Genomic DNA, 8,803 nt, shown 5'->3' on the forward strand with positions numbered 1-8,803 from the left:
GCTGGTGACGAATGGTGTTTCACAGGGATCTGTGTTGGGACTGAATCTTTTTATATATACTTTAATGATTTGGATGATGGAATTGGTGGCTTTGTTGAAAAGTTTACAGACAAAATGAAGATAGGTGGAGGGGCAGGTAGTTTTGAGAAGTAGAGAGGCTACAGAAGGATTTAGACAGATTAGGAGAATGGGCAAAGAAATGGCAGATGGAACACAGTGTCAGGAAGTGTATGGTTGTGCACTTTGGTAGAAGGAATCAAAGGGTTGACTATTTTCTAAATAGATAGAAAATACAAAAAAAAACCTGAAGTGCAAAGGGATTCAGGAGTCCTTGTGCAGGATTCCCTAAAGGTTACTTTGCCCATTGAGTCTGTGGTGAGGAAGGCAAATGCAATGTTAGCAGTCATTTCAAGAGGACTAGAATATAAAAGCAAGGATGTAATGTTAGAATTGTATAAAGCACTGATGAGATCTCACTGGGAGTATTGTGAGCAGGTTTTGGGCCCCTTACCTCAGAAAAGATGTGCTAAAACTGGAGAGGGTGCAAAGGAGGTTCACAGGATTGAACAGCATGTCATATGAAGAGTATTTGGGTCTGGGTCTGTATTCTCTGAAATTCAGAAAAATGAGGGGTGACCTCATTGAAAATTATCAAATGGTGGAAGGCCTTGATAGAGTGGATGTGGAGAGGATGTCTCCTGTGGTGGGAGAGTCTAAGTTTAGAGGACACAGCCTCAGAATAGAGGGGCATCTTTTTAGAATTGAGATGAGGAGGAATTTCATTAGCCAGAGAGAGGTGGGAATCTGAGGAATTCTTTGCAGGAGATTGAGGTTAAGAGGAAAAATGGATCAGTCATTATAAAATGTTAGAGCAGACTCAAAGGGGTAAATGGCCTAATTCTGCTCCTATATCTTGTGGTCATGATGTATATGATTAAAATAAGAGACACACAATTACTCACTCCAGTCTTTTGGAATCAGAACCAGAATCAGGTTTATTGACATTGACATATATCATCAAATGTGTTGTGTTACAATGAATTTAAATTTCCCAGGGATGGAGTTGGATTTAAACCCAAGCCTTTTCACTTTACAGAGAGCGCGGCCTCCTCAGTCGACGGTCATGGCGCAGACCTGCCACCTAGTGCTGGCACTGCAGTATTACACAGGACTGGACTAACGTCAACGTTCAGAGTGAACATTATCAATGTACGTATGTGTCACCATGTGCCACCCTGAGATTCGTCTTATTGCGGGCATTCACGGTAAATACAAGAAACAATGGAATAATTGAAAAACCCCACACAAACATGAACAAACTAATGTGCAAAAGATGACCAAGTGTGCACATACAAGAATTGCAAATAATAATAGCTAATAAATAAAGAATATTGAGAACATGACTTGTAGAGTCCTTGAAAGTGAGTTCCTAGGTTGTGGAGTCAGTTCAGAGTTGTGGTGAGTGAAGTTACCCACACCACTTCAGGAGCCCGATGGTTGTCAGGAAATAACTGTTCCTGAACCTGGCGGTGTGGGCATTACTGTTCCCAATAGAAGGATTAAGCATTCAGACCATCGAGACTGCTCTGCTATTCCATCGTGGCTGATTTATTATCCCTCTCGACCCCACTCTCTGCTTTCTCCCATAAACTCTGACACCTTTACTGATCGAGAACCTTATGTGCAGTCACTCCTGTGCCTGGCATCATTAGGGACGTGTAATCAGTCAGCGGAGAGAAGCTATCTTGTGTGTTTTGTGTTTTTATTATTATTTTGTTCTTTATCTAATTGTGTTTTTGGTGATGTTCTGGATCTGGAGTAACAATTATTTCATTCTCTTTCATACTTGTGTAAAGTTCAAATATGAAGAATTCTATTTCATTAGAAGTTTGCAAAGATTCATCGTGACATCTAAAACTTTGACAAAGTGCTATAGGTGTGTGGTGGAGATTATATTGACTGGCTGCATCATGGTCCACAGATTCACCACTCTTTGGGAAAAGCAGTTCTTCCTCATCTCCATCCTAAATCTACTCCCCCGAATCCTGAGACTATGTCCCCTAGTTCTAGTCTCATCTACCAGTGGAAACAGCTTTCCTGCCTCTATCTTATCAATCCCTTTCATACTTCCATATGTTTCTACAAGATCTCCCCTCATCCTGTTGAATTCCAGCAAGTGCAGTCCCAGGTGACTCAATCTCTCCTCATAGACTAACCCCCTCATCTCTGGAATCAACCTGGTGAACTTCCTCTGCACTGCCTCGAAAGCCAGTATATCCTTCCTCAAGTACGGAGACCAGAACGGCACACAGTACTCCAGGCACACAGAACCCTGTACAGTTGCAGCGTGACCTCCCTGCTCTTGAATTCAATCCCTCGAGCAATGAAGGTCAGCATTCCATTTGCCTTCTTAATAGCCTGTTGTACCTGCAAACCACCCTTCTGTGATTCATGCACAAGCTCTCCCACATCCCTCTGAACAGCAGCATGCTGCAATCTTTTACTATTTAAATAATCTGCTCTTCCATTTTTCCTTCCAAAGTGAATAGCTTCGCATTTACCAGCATTTTACTCCATCTGCCAGACCCTTGCCTGCTCTTTTAACCTATTGATATCTCTCTGCAGACTCCCGATACCTTCCACACACTTTGCTTTTCCACTCAGTTTAGTGTTATCAGTAAACTTAGGTACATTATATTCAGTCTCCTCTTCCAGATCATTAATGTATATCATGAACAGTTGCCCACCCAGCACCGACCCCTGTGGCACACAGCTCACCACTGATCACCAAACAGAGTAACACCCATGTATCCCATCTCTCCACTTTCTATTAGTGACCAATCCTCTATCCACAGAAGTAATCACCCGCAACTCTATGCATCCTTATGGATAAGTCTTCTGTGTGGCCCCTTAACAAACACCTTCTAGGAAACCAAGTAAATAACATCCACCTGTTACCCTCTATCCACTGTGCTCATTCTCTCAAAGAACTCCAGTAAGCCTGTCAAGCAGGACCTGCCTTTGCTGCGTCTGCCTGATGGATCCATTTCTTTCCAGATGCCTCGCTGTTTCTTCTTTAAGAACAGCTTCATGCATTTTCCCTAACTACAAATGTCAAACTGACTGGCCCATAGTTAAGCAACACACACAAAATGCTGGTGGAACACAGCAGGCCAGGCAGCATCTATAAGGAGAAGTATTGTCAATATTTCAGGCCAAGACCCTTTGTCCTGATGAAGGGTCTCGGCCCAAAACGTCGACAGTGCTTCTCCCTATAGATGCTGCTTGGCCTGCTGTGATCCACCAGCATTTTGTGTGTGTTGTTTGAATTTCCAGCATCTGCAGATTTCCTCATGTTGGCCTTTTGCCTACATCAGTTTTTGAATATTGGTGTGATGTTCACCTTCTACCAATCTGATGGGCCCCAGAGTCCAGAGAATTTTGGTAAATTATCACCAAAGCCTCTACTATAACTTCTGCCATTTCTTTCAGTACCCTGGGATGCATTCCATCAGGACCAGGGGACTTGTCTATCTTCAGGCCCACAAGTCTGCTCAGCACTGCCTCTAGTGTATCGAGGTCCTCACCTCCCATCACATCCATACCATCTCTTTGGCTTGTTCGATGTGTCCTGCGCCATGAGGACCAACATTCAAAGCCTTGACCATTTCCTCATTACCCAACATCAGTTCCTCCTCCTTATCCCCAAGGGACCTATGCTCACCTTAGCCACACTTTTCTGCTTTATTGTCAAGGCACTAGAGCAGGGATCCATCTGCAGACCCAGTACCGTGCACACAGTGATACTCATTGAGTAACAAATCCCGAGGTACAAACAAAGTCGGCATCAAAATTCAGGCAGAGATCAAAACATCCAGAGAAATCCAAAAACCAGAATCGGGAAACAGGCAGAGTACAGATACAAATGCTGAACAAGCTCAGGAAAATTCACTGGCACAATCTGGCAACAAACAGGTGAAAACACAGGACTGAAATACACTGAGCGATAAACAGAGAGGCAGATGATCGGTGGAGCACAATGAGACACGGGTGGCAGCAATACAGGTAATAATGAGAAACAGGTGAGAGATGGAGTACTCGGTGATACAGGGGCCGGAGTAGAGCAGGAGCGGGGACAGGAGCATGTGGCAACACAAAACCACAGACGGACAGAGAGGGGGAAACAGACAAAAAGACAGAGTTCAACTGGAGGTTCTTGCATTTATACAATTATAAAAACTTTTACCATCCATTTTTATATTTTGTGCTAGTTTATTTTCATAATCTCTCTTCCCTTTCTTTATTGCTTGTTTATTGGTTCTTTGTTGCTTTTTAAAGTTTTCCCAATCTTCCAGTTTCCCACTACTCTTGGTGACTTTGTACGCACGAGCTTTTAGTTTGATGCCTTCTTTTATTTCCTTACTTATCCAATACTGGCTCTCCCCACCCTTACTGTCCTTGTTTTTAACTGGAACGTACTTTTGTTGAGCATCATGAAAAATCTCTTTGAAAATCTTCCACTGTTCCTCAACCATCCCACCATATGGTCTGTGTTTCCAGTCTACTCTATCCAAACCCTCCCTCGTCCCATTGTAGTCTCCCTTGTTTATACATAATACACTGGTTGGTTTTAGATCCAACTATTGCACCCTCCATTTGCACAAGCAATTCAATCATACCATGATCACTCTTTCCAGACGATCCCTAGCTACAAGATCACTGATTTTACCTGTCTCATCACACGGGACCAGATCCAAGACAGCCGTTCCCTCGTAGGTTCAGTAACACGCTGCTCAAGACGCCTTCATGTTTGCATTCTATGAAGTCCTCCTCAAGACTGCCTCAACCAACTTGATTCACCCAATCTATGTGTAAGTTTAGCCCCCATAACTGCTGTCCATTCTTACATGCCTCAGGTATTTCTCTGTCTGTTGCCTGTGCCACTGTAATGTTATTATTCAGTGGTTGATAGACAACTCCCACCAGTGATTTTGTTCTTTACTATTCCTAATCTCTACCCAGATGTGTTCAGCATTCTGCTTCTTAGATCTTATATTGTCTCTCACTATCGTCCTGATCTCATCTTTAATTAAGAGCCCTAATCCACCTCCCTTACCTTCCTGCCTATCCTTCCGTATTACCTGATATCCTTGGATAACTGATTCCCAATCCTCTCCACCCTGCAACCACATCTCTGTAATGTCCACTAAATCACACCTCTTTGTACTGATTTGAGCCACAAGTTCACTGACCTTGTTTTGAATACTACAGGCATTCAGATAACGTGTCCTTACACCCATCATTCTTTTAAAATCCAGTAATCTTCGTCTCTTTTGCATTTGACTCCCCCCCCCAACTTTTTTTCTTTTTTAACTTTTGCTTCTACTTTATCCACACCTTTCTCTTTTACTTTATCCGTACTTCTCCAATCTGTTGACCACCCTCCCCACCACCCACTATCTGGTTTAAAGCAACTTGCCGGGATCCGGTCCCATCGTGTTCCGTTGGATGCCATCCCAGTGAAACATCTCCATCCTTCCTCAATATTGGTGCCAGTTTTCCATGAATCCAGAGATTACCACTTTTTTGGTTCTGCTTTTTAATTTACATGGATGGTAGGGTGTTATGCGAGCGTGGCAGTGGACGAACCCAAGTGCAGAACACGGGCGCGGAGGCAGAGTCGGGAGGCATTATTGACGTAGCGAGTGTGGAATCGGTATCCAGGAGCAATGCTAGACCTAGAACTAACAGTCCTAAGAACCATGAAACAAGGTTACTCACACCGGAGTCGACCAACGAACTGGCAGCTCCCTGTTGTGATCACAGGGTCTTTATCCTGCATCTTCCGATGGAAAACAGGTGTGTGTAGTTAGTGGAACCTGGAAATGACTGGAAACTAAACGAGGGGATTGAGGCCCAATTCCTGAGGTGAATAGCAAGGTGGGGGATTGCCAGAAGGGACCATGACAAGGGGTATGGAGGGCTATGGTCCCGGTGCAGCTCAATGGGAGTGGGCAGTAAATGGTTCGGAATACACTTGATGGGCCAAAGGGCCTGGTTCTGTGCCGTACTCTATGATGAGGCCATCTTCAGGGTGGAGGAGCAACACCTTATATTCAATCTGGTTTGTCTCCAACCTCACGGCATGAATATTGATTTCCTCCTCTGGTAAAAAATAATCCCTCTCCCTCCCTCTTCTATTCCCCACTCTGCCCTCTTACCTCTTCTCACCTGCCTATCACCTCATCCTGGTTCCCTCCTCCCTCCATCAGGCACTACAGAAGCACTCGATGGGGTTAAGTCAGTGATGCACCCTTATCGCAGCAAGGGGCTCATGACTATCACAAGGACCCTGCAACACGCTGATATTACCCACTCCCAAGCCAAGAAAACTGGACGTGGTGGTTTGTACAGGACTTGAGAGCTATAAATCAGCTGGGTTCACCCATAGTGCCAGACGCCTGTGTGATATTGGCCTCTGTCCTGCCAGAGGACAGCTGGGTTCACCCATAGTGCCAGATGCCTGTGTGATATTGGCCTCTGTCCTGCCGGAGGACAGTTGCTGGTACAATGTAATCAATTTGTGTTCAGCCCTCTTCTCCATACCCTGCACAAAGGCAGTCAGTACTTGCTCGTCTGTACCTATAACCGACAGCAGTACACACGGCCAAGGTTACTTCAGGGCTATACTATCATCAGCAGTTTTGGGCCCTATCTCGCAGAAAGGGTGTGTTGACATTGGAGGGAGTCCAGGTGAGGTTCACGAGGATGATTCCAGGAATGATCTATGAGGAGTGCTTGGCAGCTTTGGGTTTGTATTCACTGGAACTTAGAAGGTCTTTTCGATAACTACCGAATGTTGAAAGGTCTAGACGGGTGGATATGGAGAGGATGCTTCCTAAGGTGGAGGTATCCAGATCTATAGGGCACAGCCTCAAAATTGAGGCATGACATTTTAGAAGATAGGTAAGGAGGATTTCTTTTAGCCAGAGAGTAGATACCCTGATCGGTCAGGGTATCAAAAGATATGGCGAGAAGGCAGGTGTATGGGGTTGAATGGGATCTGGAATCAGCCATGATGGAATGGAGGAGCAGACTTGATGGGCTGAATGGCCTAATTCTGCTCCTATGTCTAATGGTCTTATGGTCCTGTGATTATTATGTTGTTCTGGGTCCACTTGATGAATGTCCATTGATGATCAGTGGGGGGGAGGGGGGGGCTCCACCTGTGAAACTCACATCCGACTTGTGACAGGTCTGTTGTGTAGTCTGTTTTTTTTGGGGGGGGACATTATAGTGCTAAGCTCAGGCAGTCTATTTCGAGGATCTCAAGAGACAAGCCCTTGGGGTGCAATGGACAACAGCATTTAACTCACAGAGGGCCTGGCGTCCAAGCAAATTAACAGGCGGTTTTCCTGCTATTACAAATGTCTCATTAATCCAATTCTTCCCTCCTTTATTGCAACCGGCTTGGACAGTTCCTATCATAGGAACTCTGGCTATTCTTAATACTTTCATGACCTTTTGGTAACCCCACGGAAGGATGTACAGGCGATGCTGTAGCATCGGAGTCGATCAGGCCCGTATTTTCTGGTTACCATCTCTGTCTCTAACAGGGCGTCCTCTAGGGGGTTTTCTGAAAGCCTGATTATTGCTGCCTGTTCCGCCCATCCTCCTGTTGGGTCCCAACGAGATTTTGCACAGGAAAAGGAGCCTATCCTCTGTCCTTCATTCCAGGGCCCTCTTGCCTTAGTCCTTCATTTTCACTACGACATTACCTAGTCCAGTGTCCTTTCCTACCGCATTTCTAACATACAGCCTGACTCTTGTCCCGGTTCTCACGTGTCCCATTCTCCTCCCATCTTCACGTACTGTTCTTTCTCTCTCCGGTTCTTAAATAACCCTGCTAATCAAGGAGGTAACAATATCAATATTGTTGATATCAACAATATTTTTGAGGATGTGACTAAACACATTGATGAAGGAAGAGCAGTGGATGTAGTGTATATAGATTTCAGCAAGGCATTTGATAAGGTTCCCCATGCAAGGCTTATTGAGAAAGTCAGGAGGCATGGGATCCAAGGGGACATTGGTTTGTGGATCCAGAACTGGCTTGCCCACAGAAGGCAAAGAGTGGTTGCAGACGGATCATATTCTGCATGGAGGTCAGTCACCAGTGGGATGCCGCGGGGATCTGTTCTGGGACCCCCACTTTTCGTGATTTTTATAAATGACCTGGATGAGGAAGTGGAGGGATGGGTTAGTAAGTTTGCTGACGACATAAAGTTTGGAGATGTTGTGGATAGTGTGGAGGGCTGACAGAGGTTACAACGGGACACTGATAGGATGCAAAACTGGGCTGAGAAGTAGCAGACGGAGTTCAACCCAGGTAAGTGTGAGGTGGTTCATTTTGGTAGGTCAAATATGATTGCAGAATATAGTATTAATGGTAAGACTCTTGGCAGTGTGGAGACTCAGAGGGATCTTGGGGTCTGAGTCCATAGGACACTCAAAGCAGCTGCACAAGTTGACTCTGTGGTTAAGAAGACGTACGGTGTATTGGCCTTCATCAATCGTGGAATTGAATTTAGGAGCAGAGAGGCAATGTTGCAGCTCTATAGGACCCTGGTCAGACCCCTCTTGGAGTACTGTGCTCAGTTCTGGTCACCTCACTACAGGAAGGATGGGGAACCATAGAAAGGGTGCAGAGGAGAGATACAAGGATGTTGCCTGGATTGGGGAGCATGCCTTATGAGAATAGGTTGAGTGAACTCGGCCTTTTCTCCTCGGAGTAACGGAGGAT

Source organism: Hypanus sabinus, unplaced genomic scaffold, assembly GCF_030144855.1.
Source record: "Hypanus sabinus isolate sHypSab1 unplaced genomic scaffold, sHypSab1.hap1 scaffold_2252, whole genome shotgun sequence".
Classification (NCBI taxonomy): Eukaryota; Metazoa; Chordata; class Chondrichthyes; order Myliobatiformes; family Dasyatidae; genus Hypanus; species Hypanus sabinus.